The sequence below is a fragment of the Microtus pennsylvanicus genome, chromosome 9, assembly GCF_037038515.1.
Source record: "Microtus pennsylvanicus isolate mMicPen1 chromosome 9, mMicPen1.hap1, whole genome shotgun sequence".
Lineage (NCBI taxonomy): Eukaryota > Metazoa > Chordata > Mammalia > Rodentia > Cricetidae > Microtus > Microtus pennsylvanicus.
In genome coordinates, this window is record NC_134587.1 from 69,448,487 (window position 1) to 69,470,795 (window position 22,309).

Consider the following 22,309-nt stretch of genomic DNA (forward strand, 5'->3'; position numbering starts at 1 on the left):
ACTCTGTTGGACAATGGTGCTGATAATGATTTGATATGTCTGGAAGTGGCTTGAGAGGTTTCAGAGAATTTTAATATGTTGCCTAGAAATTGTTCCTGTAATATTTTAGTGAAGAGAGTGGCTGTCTTTTGCCCTTGTCCGAAGAGTCTACCTGAGGCTAAAGTGAAGAGTTTTGGACTAATTATGTTAGCGGAGGAAATCTCCAAACAGCCTAGTATAGGTTCTGGCACGTTGTTATTAGTGTTAACTCTAATGAAGATTTGAAATGAAACGGAGCAAGCAGAGTAAGGAAAAACACACAGTGTAAAATTGGAAGAGAACTGGAACACTGGGAAGTGAAATGGAGCTAAGTCCTGTATTCAAGGAGATAAACAGACTAAGAAATGGACTAAAGGAAGTGGTGACCTCCAGGCAAGTTCCCACCCAGCTAACTTTCCCACTTGTGAAAAGGAATTAAAGGAAAGCTCAGAGCCAGGTGTGGTGGTGCACAACTTTAATGCCAGCCCTGGGAAGGAAGAGGTTGTTTGGTGGATCTCTGAGTTCAAGGCCAGCCTGGTCTACAGATCCAGTTTCAGGACAGCCAAGCTTAGGCAGTGAAGGAAGCTGTCAAAAACAGGAGGTTGGAGATGTGATTAAACGAGGGAGCTGTGTTCCGGTCAAGCAAGCAGCAGAACATGGCAGCTTCAGCTGTGTGGTTCTGGCTTTAGAATTAAGGATACGAGAAAGGGGCTAGGGAATTTGTCTCCAAGACTACGGAAAGCCGCTGAGGTCACGCATGTGTCAGGGGTGTCCATGAATGGAGACCTAGAGAGACCAGGCTGTGTAGCTGTGAAGGTGAATCCTGGGTTGCCTTGGAGACACCAAGATGTTGGTGATGCCATGGAATATCTGCCCATAAGAGCCGATAACAGGGAGTGGAACCAGCTCAGGGGAAAAGAGTGTGCTGCAGTCAACAAAGCTGAAAGAAGCTGGAGATCTGAAGAGTGTTTTGACATCTGATATGGAAATGCAGATTTTGGATTTGCAGTCTTGCTTTGGTCCAGTATTTCCCCAATATGCTCCCTTCCCTATCTTTTGGAATGGTAATATGTATCTTGTGCCGTTATATGTTGGAAGTGTGTGATCTGCTTTTTTATTTTAATTTTACAGGAGATTATAGTTAAATGATGAATCTAAGAAGAGACTTGGAACTTTAGACTTTCAAACGTTGTTGAGACTGTGCTAGACTATGGGGACATTTTGCATTATGATATTTTCACAAGTGTATGGGGGCCAGGGAGTGGAACGTGATAGAATCTAACTGGGTCCTACAAGCCTATAAGGAGGGGCACTATTAGGAAGCATGGCTTTCTTGTTAGGGGAAGTGTGTCACTGTGGGGGCCATCATGTCTCGCTGTGTTGATGATGGACTGAGGTTCTGAAGTGTAAGTGAGTCCACCCCAATGAAATGTTTGTAGTGTGAGTTTGTAAGACAGTAGTGTGGAGAGCTAGGCATGCTATGGAGGCTCAGCTCTTAGCCACTGGACTAGAGACCATTTGTGTGATATTTTGGCAAAGAATGTGGTTGCTTGCTAACCACATCCTAAGAAGTTTCCTGAGGCTATATTTTAAAGTCAAGGATTTTTTTTCCCTTTGGCAGAGGAGACTTTAAGACAGCCTAATAATGACTCTGTCATGTGGTTAGTAGTAGTAACCACTAAGCAGGTTTACAATGAAAAAGCCCAAGTGGAGTGAAAGATACAAAATGTACAGTTTTGGGAGAAAAAGGACACCAACAAGCTTAATGTTAGTATGAAGGCTTGTATTGGGAGAGAGCCACTTGGGAGAGGCCAGATCTGTGTTGGAACAAATGGAAGGGGTACTCAGGACAAGACCCTACCCAGGCCAAGACCCTACCCAGGCCGGGCGGAATGCCTTTAATCCCAGCACTCAGGAGGCAGAGGCAGGCAGATCTCTGTGAGTTCGAGGCCAGCCTGGTCTAGAAGAGCTAGTTCCAGGACAGGAACCAAAAAAAGCTATGGAGAAACCCTGTCTCAAAAATCAAAAAAAAAAAAAAAAAAAAAAAAAAAAAGGACCCTACCCAGATAAGCTTCCAAGTTGTGAAAGAATATAAATTTGTTTGTTTGCTTTTTTTATGTTCCTGGAGGGCAACTTCAACCATAGCTGATGTAGTTTAAGGGGGTCGGGGTCTATCCTGATTTGGAAATATTTTCTATTGAATATGAGTACTGGCTTTAGAGTAATGAAAGATAGGGAGTTGTGGAATCTTCCTCTGTAGCTCAGAGAGCAGCCCAAAGAATGCCCACAGCAATAACTTCTTGTTGTTTTATCCACAAAGATCTTGAAGAATTTATGCAAAAATAGATACTTGATACAAAAATCATCATTATTTTTTCTCTCTCTGGTTACTTGTATTGCAAGTAACATGAGCAAAAACTATACAAGAGATGCCCTGAAGTTCCAAAAAGGTTAAAAGTTTGGGATTTAGAAAAAAGGCCTTTATTTTTTCTTTGGTCTGGGCATCACAAGACCAGGAGCAGCGGCTGATTGTCACTTCAGCGCCCCCTTGTGGTCTCCGCTGCGACTAATTTCCTCTTGCAAGGACACCAGACCATTCGGAATAAGAATCCACACCACAGGTGGCATTTTAACTTAATCACCTTCTTAAAACGGCACCGTTAGTGCGGGGGATTGGGGCTTCTGCGAATTGAGGGTGGGCACACGATCAGGTCCAGGTGCAGCCCATTATTGGAGAGAAGGGAGGGAAGACTTCCAGAAGCCAAACAACTTGTCAGGTTCACATAGTCAGCCTCGGGATGCTTGAAAACTAACCAGTCCACCACTAAGTACAGTCCGGTGCCTGGAAGAGCCCAGGAGGACAGACATGGTCACTTAAAGAATTAAAAAGGAAAACCAGATGTAACCAGAGTGAAGGAATGTTGATTTCAGTGCAACATTTTTCTGTGTCCTGAAACATTTTTCTGCTGTCTGTCTCCTGAATGGGGTCAGCACCATTGACTACGATGATGTTTGGTGATTGTCTTGTTCTTTGTTGTACTGCCTGCCACTTCTGAGTATCAATTAGTGAACGATTAAGTGGGCTAGCCCTGATCCTCAGTTTTGGAAGTGCTAGGTGTTAGGATTTGGGCAAAGGAGGAATGACAGCTACTGGGCTCAGCAAAGCAGACAAGCCATGGATGTTTTCATTTATGGTCTCCTGCTGCCCTCTGCTGGCTAGCAGCGGGAATACTCCAGAATCCGCAGGGCTCTATGGAGTTGTAGAAAAGAGGAAGCTTTTGCTGGAATCCTACTACACAATCCCACCTCCACCTTCACATGTGTGGAACATGTGAACACAGTTCTGATCCATGACACACTAAGATTTTACACTGGGACAAATATTGTGACTCCACCGAAACTTGCTTACCAGAATAAAAAATAAAAGAAAACATAAATAAAAGAAAAACACACTTGTTACAGCTATCCCATTTTCAGAAATGACATTTTTTTTATCACTCAAGAATATAAGAATTAGGATGCAAGTTTTTATGTTTTAAAACATCATGGTTTGCTCACAATTCCATGTTTCCAAAAACTGTAAACCTGGTAAGAATTGTTTTCAGCTTTTAAAAATTATGATTTCCTATGAGGCAGCCCAGGGATCCTCCCATTCGATTACACTACTTTTGGAAAAGGTCACACCTTCTGCTGGACACCTATATATGGACAATGGAAGAAAGAATGGGGGTGTTTGTTCTTCCCCTGCCTGCCCCTGCCTTGTCAGCTCAGCCACTCCTTCACTGGCATTGGAGTCTGCTTGTATGGGATTCCAGCATAGACAGGAGACCAGCATAGATACCCAGCCTCATCCTCATGGGACTGGGCAACTAATAGATTCTTGGACTCCCCATTCGCAACTATCTACCAGTTGTAGCCTGGAAGTCATTCTAATAAATTATATATATATATACATACACACATACATACATATATATATATTCATTTCATACCTTCTGTTACTATAGAGAACCCTGACTAATACACACTCCCCAACTGCAGCTCCATCTTTATAGCCTAGAGTTGATTTTGTATAATTTTAACAATGTATTTTATAGTACTTGATTGCCCTATGTAGTAGGTTGATTGTAAATGACCCCCATGAACTCATAAGGAGAGGCACTGTTGGAGGTGTGACTTTGCTGAAGTAGGTGTGGCCTTGGTGGAGGAAATGCGCCACTGTGGGGGTGGGCTTTGGAGTCTCATATATTCTCAAGACACACCCAATGTCTCAGCTCACTTCCTGTTGCCTGCTGCAATATGTAGAACTCTCAACTCCTTCTCCAGCACCATGTCTGCTTGCACGCCACAGTGTCCCACCATGATGATAATGGACTGAACCTCTGAGATAGAATGTTTTCCTTTATAAGAATTGCTGTGGTCATGGGGTCTTTTCACGGCAATAGAAACCCTAACGAAGACACCCTAATTTAGAATAACTTAGTTTTTATTGTTTTTAAACCTTTTAAGAATATAAGTAGAGTACAAGCTTACACTCTTCAAGATGACGTTTTAAGATCATGCCCTTGGATGTGGTCATAGTTTCTTTCATTGCACTATGCTTCAATATTCCATTCTAAGAATATACCTCAATTTCTTTAATACTTCTAATGCTGGTATCAATTATCATTATATTTTAGCTATTTCAAAAAGAAACGTGTTGTAGAAAGGCTTGCACATGTATCTCAGTATGCAGCAGGACAATTTCAAGGTAATAAGACTTAGTTATCTCTCTGAAGCACAGCTTTCAATTGTTCCAGACGGTTCTACCGTCTACCTCTCCCCCAGACACAGAACTGCTGTTGGCTTGTGTCTTTACTAGCACTTTGTGTCTTTACTAACACTTTGTGTCTTTACTAACACTTTGTGTCTTTACTAACACTTTGTAATGCAACTTCAAAGCCATTGTAATTCTAGCTATTCTTATGGGTAGTAGTTTCTGCAATAGTGGTATGTTATTACGGTTTTAATACAATTTTAATTCTTACTACTAGGCATCTTTTCATGTTCTTAATCCATTTAGATTCCCCAATACAACATGGTTATTAAGTTATCTTGTCCATTATTTCCCTGAATTGTTTGTCTTCTCCTTATTCATGGGAGGCAATATGTAATAAGAAACTCTGCCAGCTGTGTAAGTGCCCCCATTGTTTAATGTAGAAAAATCAATTCAAAATTCCATGCTAGTTTCCATTAAATTTACCTACTGATTTAATCCTTTATTTATTTTTCTTGCACCTTTGATCGTTCTTTCCAATGAGTACAAAAAAAAAGGGTAAAACCTTTTCTTTAAATGCAGATCTGCCAATAAGCAAACTGTTAATTGTAATTTAATGTGGTTTTTACATTCTCTGAGTATAGCACTATAGACTGACGGTAGTATCTAAGGGCCAGGAAGGTATGAATTACTCCGTTCCTTTCTGACTTTGTTTTTTGCTATTAAGAACGCAGCAGCATTATTTTCTTAAAGAGCTGTTTTAAAAAGAAATCAAGGACAAACGAACCATGAAAACTCTTTCCTGATGGCTAGTTTTCACAGGAAGTGCTATGCAGGCCGCTGAGGGAGAACAGACATCACTGCTCTTACCCAGCACTGAACCGTGTGTTACAATACCGACTTGCTAGGCAAAAGTTTTCCACTGGTGCAATAGTGGCATGACTGTTATGGAGCAGCTAACTGATTTCTGATTGGATTTGAGGCCTGCAGCTCATGAGAGACTGTAATCCTGGTCAAAAGCACGTTGTTGGGAAGCCATAGGCCTAGGTAGAGCTTGATAATGTTATTTATTCACTTATCATGTCCTCCAATTGCCTTCTGAACTTTGTAGTTGTAGCCATGGATCTGGGCTACTCTCAACCTTGGCCTGGGATGTTTCTTTTTACAGTGAGCAGCAGTCAATGCAGAGCCGCATAAATGTTCAAAGTGCTTAATAAGAGATTGAATGCTCAGATCCAAATGGGCATCTTTATCAACACCTTCTGCTCCCAACTAAGACTCAGGGAACATCAAGGGAGAGGAGGAGGAAAGGAGAGAAGAGCTGGAGTCTCCCAGACATGACAAGGCCATTACACTCACTAATGCCTAGCAGGTGTGGTTACCTACGTAAGAACAAGCCAGTCAAAATCCTCACACAGACTGGGTAGGCGCTCTTCTGGAACCACTTCTTGTTTATCTGCTAGGGGAGGGAGAATCACTCCTTTCTGAGGGCGTGGCTTGAAGGTGTGGCAGGTTTCCCAGGCTCCAGCGGATGGCCCGTGCACGTATTGGCAGTATTAATTGTACCTGACAGATTATTTCTAAGAGAAGAAAGAAAGGGATGTCAAGTTGGGAAGGAGACATGGTGAGTGCTATATGGACAGGCTGGAGGGAGAAAACAGGGGTTGGGTATAATCATGTTTCGTTTTTTTTTAAATATTTGCTTATTTATTATATATACAATATTCTGTCTGTGTGCATGTCTGCTGGCCAGAAGAGGGCACCAGACCTCTTTACAGATGGCTGTGAGCCACCATGTGGTTGCCGGGAATTGAACTCAGGACCTTTGGAAGAGCAGGCAGTGCTCTTAACCTCTGAGCCATCTCTCCAGCCCCCAAGATTGAGATTTTTTTTTTTGGTTTTTCAAGACAGGGTTTATCTGTAGCTTTGGAGCCTGTCCTGGAACTAGTTCTTGTAGACCAGGCTGGTCTCGAACTCACAGAGAGCTGCTTGCCTCTGCCTCCCGAGTGTTGGGATTAAAGGCGTGCGTCATCACCGCCCGGCACATCTTGTGTGTTTTATAGCTCCTTGCCTCTCACATCGCCAGTTTTCATTATACATCCCTCCTCCTGGAGATGACGTCTTATTTCTCCTTCGAGACTTGTTGTCTTAGATTTTGTTTTGATTCTTGTATTATAAATTATTTGTAGAACTGACTAGTAGCCCAGAAAGATGTTACCTCCATCTATAGTCTCACCTTGCATGTTTCCATGTATCTGTGAAGTATTTACTAATACAGCACAGCGTTCTATTTCAGTTTGAAGCTTGAAGTTCTCTGCACTACCAGGCGATGAGTCTGGGTGACAGATGAAAGTCAATCTGATTTCATCCTTCTTTGCACTTGTAAAGCTTTGTTACACTCGCTCATAGTCTGCAGCAGTTACCCACCCCTTCCTCGTGGGCTTCACAGAGAACGGCACTATTAAGTCCCCCTTGCCGTGTGGGATCTTCACATTTAGGCTCTGTGTAAGTGATTTTTATCTTTTTGAGTTACTAAATGGCTTCAGGGGAAAAGTTGACTTGCCTCTTGAGATATTGATTTCTACTAGATTTGGACCTGACAATTCTTCATTGGTTATACCCCTGATGATTTATTAGGAGACTCTGAAATGTCAGCCATCTCCCCTGTACATACTCAGGAAAAGGTAGGCTGAAGTTACCTAGTTATTATCCCCTCAGATCAAAGCCTTCAGCACTCCACATGCTTCATGTACGCAGTCATGTGCAAAGTTCCCGCTCGTCTACATGTGCAGGTGATCATGTACCATAATGAAAGGGAGAGGTGAGGAAAGGTTTCACTTAAGAGGACTGATGGGGGCTGGAGAGATGGCTCAGTGGTTAAGAGCATTGCCTGCTCTTCCAGAGGTCCTGAGTTCAATTCCCGGCAACCACATGGTGGCTCACAACCATCTGTAATGAGGTCTGGTGCCCTCTTCTGGCCTGCAGACATACCCACAGAACATTGTATACATAATAATTAAATAAATATTAAAAAAAAAGAGGACTGATGGTTTCTAAGTAATTCAAAATATTGCAATTGTTTATTTTTTAAAGAGAGAAAGAAAGGGCATGGGATTGTTATATTTATATAAATAATTTGGATTGATATGAATCTTGGTTTACTGATACTAATTTAAGGTCAATCTTGTTATATGTATATTTCTGATCTTGATTAAGGTATGTTAAAGTTAAAGCCTTCCTTTTTGTTTAAACAGAAAAAGGGGAAATGATGGAGGAGGGTCATCTGTCTATCTGTTGCTTTCATTGGTTAATTACTAAAGAAAACTGCTTGGCCTGATAGGTCAGAACATAGGTAGGTGGAGTAGACAGAACAGAATGCTGGGAAGAAGGGAAGTGAGTGAGATGCGATGAAGCTCCGGCCCAAGATAGATGCATATTAGAATCTTCTTGGTAAGCCACCACTTTGTGGTGCTACACAGATTGTTAGAAATGGATTAAGCAAGATGTGAGAATTAGCCAATAAGAGGCTGAAACTAATGGGCCAGGCAGTGTTTAAATGAATACAGTTTGTGTGTTGTTATTTTTGGGTGTAAAGCTAGCCATGCGGGAGCCGGGCGGAACGAAAAGCAGGCCTGCCGGCAGTTTCTTCTACAGGGTTGGGTGGAAGGGCTTGGGAGGATTTGGAGGGTGAAAATGTAGGAACAGACAATTTCGGCTTCTCCCATTCCCTCCACACACCTCCCCACTATCTAATCCTCAGATAGGGTAAGGCATATTGCCTTGTGGAAGGTTCAAAGCCCTCCCTGCTATATCTAGGTTGAACAAGGTATACATCCAAAGAGAATAAGATCCCAAAAAGCCGGTACATGCAGTAGGGATAAATCCTGGTGCCATTGCCAGTGGCCCCTCAGTCTGCCCCAGCCACACAACTGTCAACCACATTCAGAGAAGCTAGTTTGGTCCTATGCTTGTTCCTTACCAGTCCGGCTGGAGTTGGTGAGCTCCCATTAGCTTAGGCTTCTGTAAAGCAAAGGACACAATCAATAAGACAAAAAGGCAGCCTACTGAATAGGACAGTGTTTTTTAAAGAAGAAACACAAATGGCCAGGAAAAATGGTGGAAGGAAGAGAGAGTTCTATATAGAGTACGGAATGCATTATATACGTGAATAAAATTGTCAAAGGACACATTTAATAAAAATTATAATAAAAAGGATTTAAAGTTATAGAATTTGCAAGAAACAGACTTATTACTTATTATTATTAGATACTAAATTAGAAAAAAATTAGGTGGCTATTTGAAGCTTACATTATTGAAGATGATAATAGTAATGATTTTTTAAAAACCTAGTTCTGATGTTATGACCATTTTCAGAAGATAATAAAAGTGATAAAAACATGTTGAATAATTTATAAAAACAGAACAAATGTTTTAAGGGGTATTACAAAGGACCCTTATTACTACAAACCATCATAAACTTGTGGCCTCTTCATACTTTTTGTTTGAAAATATGCATATATGTAACATACTGTCATGCAATTACATTTTGGCAAAAATAACAATGATGTATTACAACTAAATATTATTATTTTAATTTAACATGATAAAGCTGGTTCATTCTAAAAGAAGGGTTATTACACTTGAATAAAAGTACATAGTTTATATAATTAATATAAACTGCTTATTATATGTAGAAATCTTTTAAAAAATAAATGCTATAATAAATAATGGATGTGAAACTTCAGTGATGTTTCTGATCTGATTATTTTCTTAAAATAAATTTCTGTGCATATTAAGAAAGGTCCAACATCCTTAGCCATCAGGGAAATGCAAATTTAAACCATGCTGAGGATCAACTCACCCCAGTCAGAATGACCATCATCAAACAAACAAACAAGTACAATGCTGGGGAAGGCGGGAGGACAGAGGGCTTTTATTCGCTGCTGGACGGACTGTAAACTAAATCCAGTCATGATAGAATTCGGTTTAAAACATTTTCAAGAAGTAAAATAAATAGAACTACGGGATCCTACTGTACTACTCCTGGTACCACGGAGATCCTTGCACACCCATAGGTACTGCTGCTCTGTTCACTAGAACAAGGAAGTGGAGGCAGCATAGCTGTCCAACAGAAGAACAGCTAATGGAAAAGTGGCTTATCTCTGGAATTTTATTCAGCTGTGAAGAAAAAGGAAATGATGAAATTTGGAGAACGGTGAGTGAATTTGTAAAATAACTTATTATTTATTTATATATTGTCTATCCAATTATTAGAAAATTTTCATTATCCCGAGTGTGAGGTGACAGACTCAGAAAGACAAAAGTGTCATATTTTCTCCCTATGTAGATCCTCATTTTCAGTGCTCGTCTGTATGCACACAAGTGGGCGTGAGTAGGTAGGTGTATAGTAGTTTATATAATGAGTGGGTGTGTGTAGGCTATAAAGGTACGCACGCGGACATGAGAGGCGAACCGGAACGCTGAGAAAACGGAGAGGTGGAAGGCAGGCTACTGTGATGAAAGGTCACAAGGTGACTGAGGAGGGGGCGCTGCGGGGCATAGAAACAACAAAAACAACTTCGGTTTATAAAAAAGTTCCACAAAGAAACTCAATTCTTTGTGTACTGATAAAAACTAAAAACAAAACAAAACAAAACAAAAAAATACTAACCCTCCTAAAAATGAAAGTTCAGAAAAACAGTTACCAATGTCAACAGCATAGATACTATTTCCTGATCAAGTAATTCATAATTCAATGCTAATCAAAGCTTACTAGGCGCCAGCGCGCGCCAGTTCCAGCTCGCCAGAAGGTGGCAGCACAGTGCCGTGAGACGCTCTCAGCTCCCAGCCTCCCTGTGGCTAGGGAGGGAGACAGGTGTGTGAACTTGACTTTGGAGAGCTAGTCACTTCCTATTAATGACCCAAAGAAACATCTTTCTGAAAGGAACTGCTTAGCTTTGTAGATTTAAAAGGAATGTGTTCAGGACTGCTTCAACTAACGGCAAAATAAGATCGCACTGCCTTTGGGTCGGCAAACGTTTCTGATAGAATATTCTGTGGTTTTGGAACCAGATGAATAGTATTCTCCCCCCGCCCATTCCCACTTTAGATAATTATCTCTTTATTGACCTCATTAAGTTTCTCATTTATGCCAATGTTTCCTTCCCTGATACACTCAGTGTGAATTTTGTTTTTTTTTTAAAAATATTTATTTATTTATTATGTATACAATATTCTTTCTACATGTATGCCTGCAGGCCAGAAGAGCCTCATTACAGATGGTTATGAGCCACCATGTGGTTGCTGGGAATTGAACTCAGGACCTTTGGAAGAGCAGGCAATGCTCTTAACCGCTGAGCCATCTCTCCAGCCCCAGTGTGAATTTTGAAGACGTGCTTGCTGTTGTGGTTAGCTACGGCTTGAGAAAGATGGGTGTCACCTGTGAGGTCGCAGTGGAACCGTCTCCAAGAGAGGAAGCCATCGCTTCATGGAGTTTGCCAATTCCTGATCCTATTCTTTGGTTGTTTTCACTAACATATCACCACCCTGATGACTCTACGAAGTTCACAGTGTATTTTACAGGGACGGACGCTTACATGGTGAACACTGTCCACACTGCCCGACCCTTCAAATATCTGACTTGAGTCTAATAACTTGAATTCTCAGCACGGTCCGTATTTCTCTGGGATGCTGGTATGATTGCGTGTCTAAAAAGGCTAAATGAAAATATTAATTCAAAAGAGTATGCAAGTAGATCATAACAATGGAAAAAGTATTATACATTTTCCAGCCAATAATAGTAATTTATATATGTGTTAATTATATTACTCATTAAAACATAAATACACAAAGAATCTCATCGGTTTTTTTTTCATGAGTGAAATAGAGATAAAACAGAAATGGAAATAGAAATACCAGAGGTTTATACTACTCTTAACTCCTCTCAGCTGACGGTTTGGGGGTCCCAGTATTCAAAGTAGGAAGAACAATTATCTTTCTGGCTTTCTTCTGGATGAAATTAGATAAATTATTCGGCAGTCAACTGTCTGCCTTTTCACCATTGAAATCTTAGTGCCTAAGATTTTAGAGTAGTGGTCCATGATTATACATGTATATAATAGGCAGGTGAATATGAATATCGACTCTACTTAAGATTTTAAAAACATTAATTATTATTTCCCTCAGCTCGACACAGTTTCTCCTCTCTCCCTCCTTTCCTTCTAGTCCTTCCCCCCAATCTTCCTTACCATCTCCCCATCTAGTCCTCCTCCTTTCTCTTCAGCAAAGGGCAGGCCTCTTGTGTATTTCAGTCAGCCATGGCATATCAAGTTGCAGTAAGACTAAGCACCTCCTCTCCCTATCAAGGCCGGACAAGGCAACCCAGCAGGAGGAGAGGGTATCCAAAAGCAGGCAACAGAGTCAGAGCTAGACCCTGCTCCCACCGTTATGAGTCCCACAAGAAGACTAAGCCACACAACTGTAACATATATGTCTAGGTCAGTCCCATGTAAGCTCTCTGGTTGGTGGCTCAGTCTGTGAGGCCTTATGAGCCCAGTTTAATTAATTCTGTGTTTTTTTTTATGGTATCATTGACCCACTCCCGGCTTTCATAATCCTTCCCCTCCCCCCACCTCCACAGGATTCCCCAAGTTCCTAATATTTGACAGTGGGTCTCTGCATCTGTTTCCATTAGCTGCTGGGTGAAGCTTCTCTGATGAAAATTGGGTTAGGCAGCGTCGATTCTAGTTTTCATTTTGGTCTTTCGTGTTATTGTGTCTTCAGCTCCTAGAAGTAGTGGTTCTTATCCATAATATGTGAACCACTTTTAGGTGGCTCCTAATGATGGGTGGAAGAGATCAGGATTATCTGAACACTCAGGCCTGGATACCGATCACCTGGACCACTGAGAAGATTTCTCGAGAAAGAGAAAACTACTTATTTCTGGCAGTGTGGCACTCATCCACGAGACATGTCTTAACATGCAATCCCGCCATGTATCCAGAAACTAAATGTTTGTTTGCTACTTTCTAAAGAATGCATTTATTAACAGGGAAAGCAAGCTGTTCAGAACAGTGGCATAGGAGAAGACTCTTCCTTTGCTTTTTAGTCACTTACACCTATGTGCACACAATCATACATGTAACACGACAGCTTCCGAATTATGGAAGCTATCATTTTTTAGTAGAAGTTTTATTAAATATGGCATGAATTTTAGCAAATATTCACATCAGCAGTTACCTTGCCTGCAAATTCTCCCTAACCCTGCCTGCCCTTTCCTTTCTTCCTTTTTTCTTCTCTTTCTTTCCTTCCTTCTTTCCTTCTTCCTTTCTTTCTTTCTTTCTTTCTTTCTTTCTTTCTTTCTTTCCTTTTTTCTTCCTTCCTTCCCTCCCTCCCTCCCTCCCTTCCTCTCTCCCTCCCTCCCTCCCCCGTCCTTCTTTCTTTCTAAGTAGTTGGTAAATGTTGCTGGGCAGAGTGTTAGATTTTGAGAAGAGCAAAGTCTTCCCAAAGTTCTGTTGTCCCTAAGCCAGTTTGGCATGCAATTTCACATCCCAGAACTCAGCTTTTATCACATGCACTAAACTGGCTAGACTTTAAAGAGACTGACAGTTGGTAACACTAATAGACAGCTCTCAGATTTTACTTCAGATATCCCTTCTGAACCCCCATCTCCACCCCCAGGGCAAGAGGTAACTGTAAAATAAGGAAGCATCAGTTATCTGAAAAACCTGGATGCAGGTAAAGCCTCCTGGGGATTATAGGCAGGGAGTGATCTTCCTTCAAATATGCCTCTCAGAACACCTGTTGATAAAATTGCCACTGAATAAGCCAATAAGTAAGTCACCTACGCAAAGAATGCCCTTCCAGAAATGTTGGCTCAGTTGGTGATTTTCAAGGATTAGAGTGGCTCAGGAAGAATTACATCAAAAGAATGAGTTTCTAAGATGTTGGGTTAGCTCTTGCTGCATGCTTTTGTTCCAATTCAGCAATAGGTAGGTTTAAAGGCTCACCACACACGAACCCGTCACTCCATTCTAAATGGTCTGTGCACATAAATAATGCTTGGAGGAAAAAATGCATCTCTCTCACTCTAGTTGAGTAGACAGGGAGAACTGTAGCAGTGACCTCCATTTTCTTGGTAATTTTCGTGTAGCTGATCTCTCTATCTTTGATCATCCAGCAATCAGGTTCAGGCAAGCAGATGATGCAAGGAAGGTCTTTGAAATGGATAAAAAGCATGTTACTTCAAAAACATTGTCCAGAATGTGACTTTAAAAAATCAGAATACCTAGTGCCTGGCTTCCTGAGTTGAAACAGGATTCCTGGGTTGAACTGGGTTTCAGGAGGAGATTGGTGTGACTGGGTAGGGGGACATGGCACAGGAAGAAGTAATGGCTCACAATGTCTTTTTTGTCCATCTTATAGCTGCTTCATCTGGTCATTTAACCTACTAATTTTAAACATATTTGGCCTTATCCTGATAATTATCCTTTAGTCATGGTGTGATCCTCCCCATTTTGCAGAAGAAAAACAAATTAGTTTATGTTTCTTCAGTATTTGGAAACTTCAAAGCTTTTAAGACACATCCTGTGTGAGAGCAAGAATATCCAAGTCAAGATTAATCGTGAAAGAAACTTGGGAAAGGAGATAAAGTATACACCAATGATGAGAATACCACATTTCAGTGTGACCGGTGTTTGCAGGAGGGATTCTAGGATTGTGCAGTCATGCTTAAAATCCAAAGCTGCTCCAAGTCTCACCCAAAATAGGAAGAATTCTCAGAGATTGCCCTCTAGATGAGATGAGAAAGGTGATGGATTTATAAGATGCAGAAGTAACTCAGAGATAGTTCATGTCACATGCCAGATGGATCTGAGACATTTGCATTTTAATTCTCCAGCAGGAAATCAAAGGATTTACTACCATTCACCCTCTTAGAACTAGTTTATAGCCAAGGATCCCCAGTTTCTCTCTAGACAAGAGCCTGGAAATGACTTAGATAATAGGAACAGTTCTAATCCCTTGTGAAGACACAATGTGCTAACCACCAAAGCTGCCATGCTTGTGCAGGGCAGTGGTCAGGGAAGAGAAAAGTAGTTGAGGGGTGCTCCTTCAGTCTAGGAGTATGGGACTCCTTCTCAAGAGCGTGTGCAAGACCCTTCACCCATCATCAGGTCTCGACCTCAGAACCATAAAAACCCTATGGTTCCCTGGGAATCACTTAGCAACATTTCTACTACAATATTTACTTTAGATCAGTGGACTTGCTCTTCAACAAAACAAATTCATCACATCTTTCTTCCCATACCATCAAGCTAAGAAACCATACCTCTTTGCACTATTGCTTAGAGCATTTATACTACTAATACAAAAGTTACTCCATGACGATTTTATTTCAGGTCACCTTTCATGTGTGATTAATTAGTGATAATTTCCAACTGCCAGAATTTAGAATCACCAGCAGTTGGGCTTCTGGGCATGTCTGTGGGGATTATCCTGATTAGATTAATTGAGGAGAGAAGGTCCACTCACTGTGGGTGGTACCATCCCCCCTGCCCTTTGATTATATAGACCAGTGGCTTTCAACCAGTGGCTCCTGACCCCTTTGGGGGCTGCATATCAGATATCCTGTATATCAGATATTTATATTATGATTTGTAACAGTAGCAAAAATTACAGTTATAAACTAGCAATGAAAATAATTTTATGGTTGGGGGCCACTACAACATGAGGGACTGTATTAAAGGGTCTCAGTGTTAGGAAGGTTGAGAACCACTGGTACAAGTGGAAAAGGGAGGAGAGCAGCAGCCTGCTGCTGTATGTAAGAAACCAGCTGCTTCAAGCTAATGAGCCCTTGGCTTCCCCATCATGATGGACTGTATCCTTGAGCTGAGAGTTAACATAAACCCCTCATCTCTTAAGTCACATTTGTCAGTGTTTACTACTGCGACAAAAAAAGAAACCGAGACACATACATTCTAGAGGTGAAACTTGGGGATATATTTTAGCTATCCAGCCTATTCTCTGTTCTCAATATATTGGTCTTGCTATTGTCTAAATTTTTGCATCTGCAAAATGGAGTTGATTAATTATTTCTCTCCTGTTCTCTTTTCCCTATAGCTCTTCTGTATAGTAAAATGCATATTAACCAGAAAGTCAATGGGGAGGGTGACCTGCTTAGTTGATTTTAAATAACAGGCCATTCTAAAAATTTTATTACCCTACATTTTAATGAAAACAACTCTGTAATAAATTGTAACATTTCAGTGTACTAAGCATGACATACTAAGAATGATTGAGATGTGATTGAACATAAACCACTGTGCTGACATTATACAATGTAATGAATACTTTGCAGATTTAAAAAAAATGATCCAATGGCATTAAATATTCAAAGCACTTTGCTAGTATAGCCATTATGCAAACACAGTCTGAAAGTTTCTAAACATGGATTACATTGGTGCCTAGCCCAATTGTAATCAGAGAGGCTTCCTCTGGCAGCTGATGGAGGAAGATGCAAGACCCACAGTCAAACACTAGGCAGAGCTTGAGGAATCTCTGCAGAAGAGGGGGAGTGAGGACTCTGGGAGCCAGAGGAGTTGAGGACACCAGGAGAACAGGTTGAATCAACTCGGAAGGGCTCATAAGGGCGCACAGAGACTGAAGCAGCAATCACAAAACCTGCATGTACGCTGTGATTGTTTAGCTTGGGGTTTTTGTGGGACTCCTAACATTGGGAGGGGGTATCATTGATTCTTTCGACTGCTCTTGGGACCCTTTTCCTCCTAATGGGTTGCAACAAACAGCCTTGGTATGAGGGTTTGTGCCTAGTCTTATTGTAATTTGTTATGTCATGGTCAGTTGATATTCCTGGGAGGCTCGTTCTTTTCTGAAATGGAGGAATAGTGAATCTTGGGGAGAGGAAAGATGGTGGGGAACTGGGAGAAGTGGAGGGAGTGGAGGCTGTGGTTGGGACGTAATGTATGAGAGAAGAATATATAAAAGGAAAAAATAAAAAAATAAGTCACATATGATCTTGTAATCCTACTTTTGAATATTTATCCAAAAGCAATGAAATTAGCATCTCGAAAAAGATTTCTGAATTCCCTGTCCACTGATAGCCAAGATTTAGATAACAGGACTGTTGGTCAGAAGATGGAGCTGGCGAGATGGCTCAATGGTTAAGAGCACTGGTGCTCTTCCAGAGGCCCTGACTTGGTTCCCAGCACTGAGGTCAGGCAGCTCCCTACTGCCTGTAACTCCAGTTCCAAGGGATGTGACTCACACATACACACAAGTAAAACAATTTCTTCTAATAAAGATGAGGAGCAGAAAATGTATATCTAAATATATACGCAGTAGAACATAATTTACTCGCTAAAAAGGAGGCAATCTTGCCATTTGTGACAAAAGAATGGACCTGGAGGACGTATGCTAAATGAAGAAGCCAGGCACAGAGAAGCAAATGCTACATATATGTGAAACCAAAACAGATCTCACAGAAACACATGGAAGGGTGTTTGCAAGAGGCTGGACTGTGGCAGAAAGGGGGGGAATATTGGTCAAAGGGTACAGAAACATAAACAAACACTTTGATTCTTACATACATAGGATTAAGTATCCATTAAATTTATTATCATAACAATTGTTTCTTATTTACTTACTGGGGATAAAACATAGAGCCTCAAACATGCCAGACAGAGGCCTTACCACAGACCCACATCTCTAACCATTTTAAATCTTTTAAATATTAAATTTAAATTATTGTTCTTTTGAGGACAGGGTCGCATGTCATCCAAGTTGTCCTAACTCCTGATTCCCCTGCTTCCTCCTCCAGAGTGCTGGGATTACAGATGTGCACTACTACACCCAGTTTGGACTGAACCCAGAGCTTCATGTGGGCTAGGCAAACACCCTATCAACTGAGCTGCTCCCATGGCCTGGAAAATTCTCTCCTTAAAAACAGGAGGCTTTATTTTGTGTTAAGGTGTCACTAAATTTCTCATGCTGGCTATGGAGGTAAGAATGGGAATGGGCCCATAGACTCCTGTTTGAATACTTGGTCCCCAGCTGGGGGAATGGTTTGGGAAGGATTAGGAGGTATGACCTTTTTGGAGTCACTGGGGTTGGGATTGGTTGGATTTTTGAGGTATCAGAAAAGTCCCAGTGCTCTCTCTTTGTCTCATGGTTGGGGATGAAGATCTGTTCCTTTGCTCTGCCGTCATGTTTTAACTCTCTGAAACTGTAAGCCAAATGAAGCACTTTCTCTTATACGTCGCCTTGGCCATTGTGTTTTGTCACAGCAGTAGAAAAATAATTAAGACATTGGCCTTCAAATTTTGATCCTTCTGCCCCAGCCTTCCAAATACCTGGGATTATGGGACTGTACGACCAGGCTTGAGGCTAATCATATTTTATGCACAGGGAAAATTTATAAAATTATAGGATAGATCCATAATAAATGTACAGTCTTCCAATGATACTGAGATAAACCTTTTACTTCATCCTGTTTCTGGTATGATTTCACTATTTCTTTTACTACCAGAAGGAACATACAGTTTAACTGAAGATCTTGGATTTAGGGGCTTACGAATGGAGGCATCACTCTACCTTTTATCTTGGTGGGGCCAGCATCATGTGTCATAGGTAACAAAAGTACTGCCTGCTAAGAAGAAAGTAAAATCCTGCCCTTCCTTAACTTCCATGGCGGAACTTCTGAGAAGGTGGGAGAGAGCAGAAACCTCAATCCCTGCACAGTGTGAAAACTGTGTTGCACTGAGTCTCATGTTCACACACCCAAAGCAACCATGATTTTTTTTAAATAGTTTTTGCTGACAGTGACCTCGACATACTAAAGATCTTCAGGCAGCCGGTGGAGTTTCCAGCAAGCTCAGAATCTACCTTCTACTATTCTTAGCACTTGCTGCTCTGCAGACAGCCCTGGCTCACACACGGTGGAGTTCAGCACTTCATTGGGTCCCGGTGTCTTTCTTTTCTCATTGCATAAGCAACATTATAAATAGCAGTTAGCTCTCAGCTGTGCAGACTTGATAGACGTTAGTCAAACATATATTTGTTTATATATTTATTTATTCATAAATATAAATAAATAAACACAAGCTATGTTCAACTGAGGTTGATATCATTAGATCAAGGGATCGTGATATAGGAGAGAGAAGGTAAACATATTCTCTTTTTGGGGAGATAGAGTTAGTCTTATGCCAAAATATTACAGTAAATAAAGATGCATCTCCTGTGTTTCTGACTCTACTCCTTACTTCAGTTTCTTTATTGTGGTCTTCTTAAATGAGCTTGGGGGAATTCTATTTTTTTAAAATCTGTTTGTGAAGCCTTTGTTGTTCTCTACCTCTTTGCTAACCAGCTTCACTTCCTTAGTAAAAGATGATTTTATTAGACAATGTAAAGAAAATGTTTAGAGGCAGCTAGTTAATACTATATTGTGACTGGTGAGGGACATCATAGCCACACTAAAGCATCTAGCTTTTTTTTTTTTAAGTAGGTGTTTGTAAACTCAATAGACACTGAAGCTGTTGAGTTAGTGAAACAAGGAGTGATGGAAATTTAAACAGCATCTTTAAATAGATGGGCTTGGAGACGAAGCCATTGTGTGTGTGTAGATGGAGTTAAAACAGGATCTTGCTACATACATGTTTTAGGCTGATTTCAAAACTCTTATTCCTCCTGCCTCAGTCCCCAAGGGCTGCAATTACAGATGTGTGCCACCTATGGCCACCAAGCTTTAAAAGCAGGAATCTGCGCCTTCTTTGGGCATCACCAGTCTTTCTCAGGAAATATTCTCATGCTCCTGTATAAGTTGCTTTTGTAGACCAGGTTGAATCCACACTCTTTTCACATAGCTTCTCTTCCCACCGTGTCTTACTGTTGCCAGTGAATGAGATTACAGGTTTAATTCTGACTTCATCTTCATACTCTCTGTGTGCATTAGAGTCTACAGACCACTCATGCCTCTCTCTCTCCACCGTCCCCTTTTCCAGTGTCCAACCTAGGCATAGTCTCTCAAAGGCCATGTGGCCCATGAGTGCAAGCCACAGGTCCTAAAGGGATAACGAGTCCCAAAGCCCTGGGCTCTTTAACCTTTACGATTTAGTTTCCTCAACTGTGAAATGAAGATAATATCATTACTGAATCTAAGATATCTAGCATTTTATATTCCAAAGACATTTCCAAGAGTTAAAATAGCAAATCTACTCTGGTCCTTAGTTTTCTACCTGATGTTTCAAAGAACCCAATGGTGATGTTTTCCTCATTTGAATTAATGTTGTTAGGGGGGGTCCACTAGAGCCACTATGAGGGGTGTGAGCATCTTCTATGATGTTTAACAAGTGTCTTCACCAAATTCAAGACCAAGTCCAACTTTGGTAGGCTATTATATGGATAGGGTATATATGGATATGTGTGTGTGTGTGTGTGTGTGTGTGTGTGTATGGGTGAAAATAGACATACGCATATATAGTAATAGTTCAACGACAGCAAGCCTGAGTTCCAAAGACAGATGTGGCATGGAGCATCTGATGAGGACGTTTTGTTTTAGATCTTCTAAATACCTCTATATCCTCTAAATACCTATATATACCTTAATATCCTCTAAATACCTCTATATCCTCTAAATACCTATATATACCTTAATATCCTCTAAATACCTTGTATCTCTAGACAGAAATCAGATTTCTAAGAAGTGAAATGCAAACATAGCTAAACATACCAAACTCACAATAATAATTCACTAAATATGTAGAAGATAGGATAATTATTCAGGTTAACAATACTATCTTAGATTCAGTAATAATATAATTGTAACGTATAATATACAATAATTATACAATAATGTAATAATATATAAAATAATATAATCATATCTTAGATTCAGTAAAGGTGTTGAGCTGCATGAAGAATTCTCAACATATGTCATCCCCTTTCTTATCACCCATCCAACTTAGCAGGCTGGGATAAGGAAGAGATGAAGGATCATTTTAAACCACTACCTAAAATAAGCCCTGAGAGTCAGTTGTGCACCATTGTAGCTTAGTTCTCAGGTTGGACAGTGTAAAAGGATGAACCAACCAAGTCCTATGGCTTTGCTGGGGTTCTAAAAGTGGGCTATCTAGATGGGGTTCATGTGTGATTTCCACGTTGTGTGGACATTAGGCAGTGTCTCCTGTCCTGTGAGTCAGATCCCTCACCTGTGACATAAACAGTACTAACCTCAGGGATGTTGCTGAGCAGGACTTCAAGGCTTCTAGGAGGTTTCCTAGTGGACAGTGAGCACACAATGGTTCCAGTGATGGCTGTCCAGAAGACAGGGTTGTCCCACAAAATAAATCGATGGGCTTGGGTGCTCATTTGTTTCCTGGCTTCCCAGATCCGAAATAATCACACAGAAACCATATTAATTAATTAATAGACACTGCTTGCTCTATTATTTCAGGATTCTTATTAACTAATTCTTACATTTTAAATTAACCCATTCCTATTATTTTGTATTTTACCATGAGTCTCTGGTATGGTTCTGAGGTGTCTGTCTCCTTTGGTAGCTACATGATGTCTCTCCAACTCTGCCTTCTTTCCTCCTCTATCTGCTTGGAATTCCTGCCTTACTCTATTCTGCCCTGTTGTAGACCAAAGCAGCTTTATTCATTAACCAATAAAAGAAACACATATACAGAAGGACTTCTCACACCATTTCCCCTTTTCCATCCAAATAAAAAGAAAGGCTTTAACTTTAACATAGTAAAATTACATATAACAAACAAGTATTAAGCAAGAATTATAGTTACAATATTTATATCTATTTTATCTTTTATCATCACTAAGAAAACTAAGAAAAACTATAATTATAATTATCTATTCTTCAACTCTGTCAAAGACTCCAGAAAGATATAATTTTAAATGCCATATTCTGTACATTTTTGAAAGGTTTGAAGAATACCTAGACATCTGAAATATATCTCTTTATATCTAGAAAACCTAACTAACTAACCCAACTAACATGATTACAGTTTGACTATTATAGATGACTATTAATCTGTATTTCTTAATTATACATTGTAATATTAAGTTGGGGGCATTACCCCAGCCGCTGGCATTCAACCTTGAGGCACCAATAGAGAGCCAATGGAGCAGAAAGCTCTGTCTCAGGCCCCCTCCCCCTGAGTCTGGTCCAAGGCAACACAGGTGTAATTATTCAAAACTGTGTCCAGGCACTGCCAAACATCTGTTGCTGAAATTCTGGCAAAGTTATTGGCTTTCAGAGAGTTTAGAGTTTTATTCTGATACGGTAATGATGAAAAATATGTCTTGATAGGTGTCTTAGTTAGAATTACTATTGCTATGGCAAAAATACCATGATCGAAAAGCAAGTTGGAGAGGAAAGGGCTTATTTGGCTTACACTTCCACATTGTAGTCCGTCACTGAAGGAAGTCAGGACAGGGACTCAAATAGGACAGTAATCTGGAGGCAGGAGCTGATGCAGAGGCCATGGAAGGGTATGGCTTACT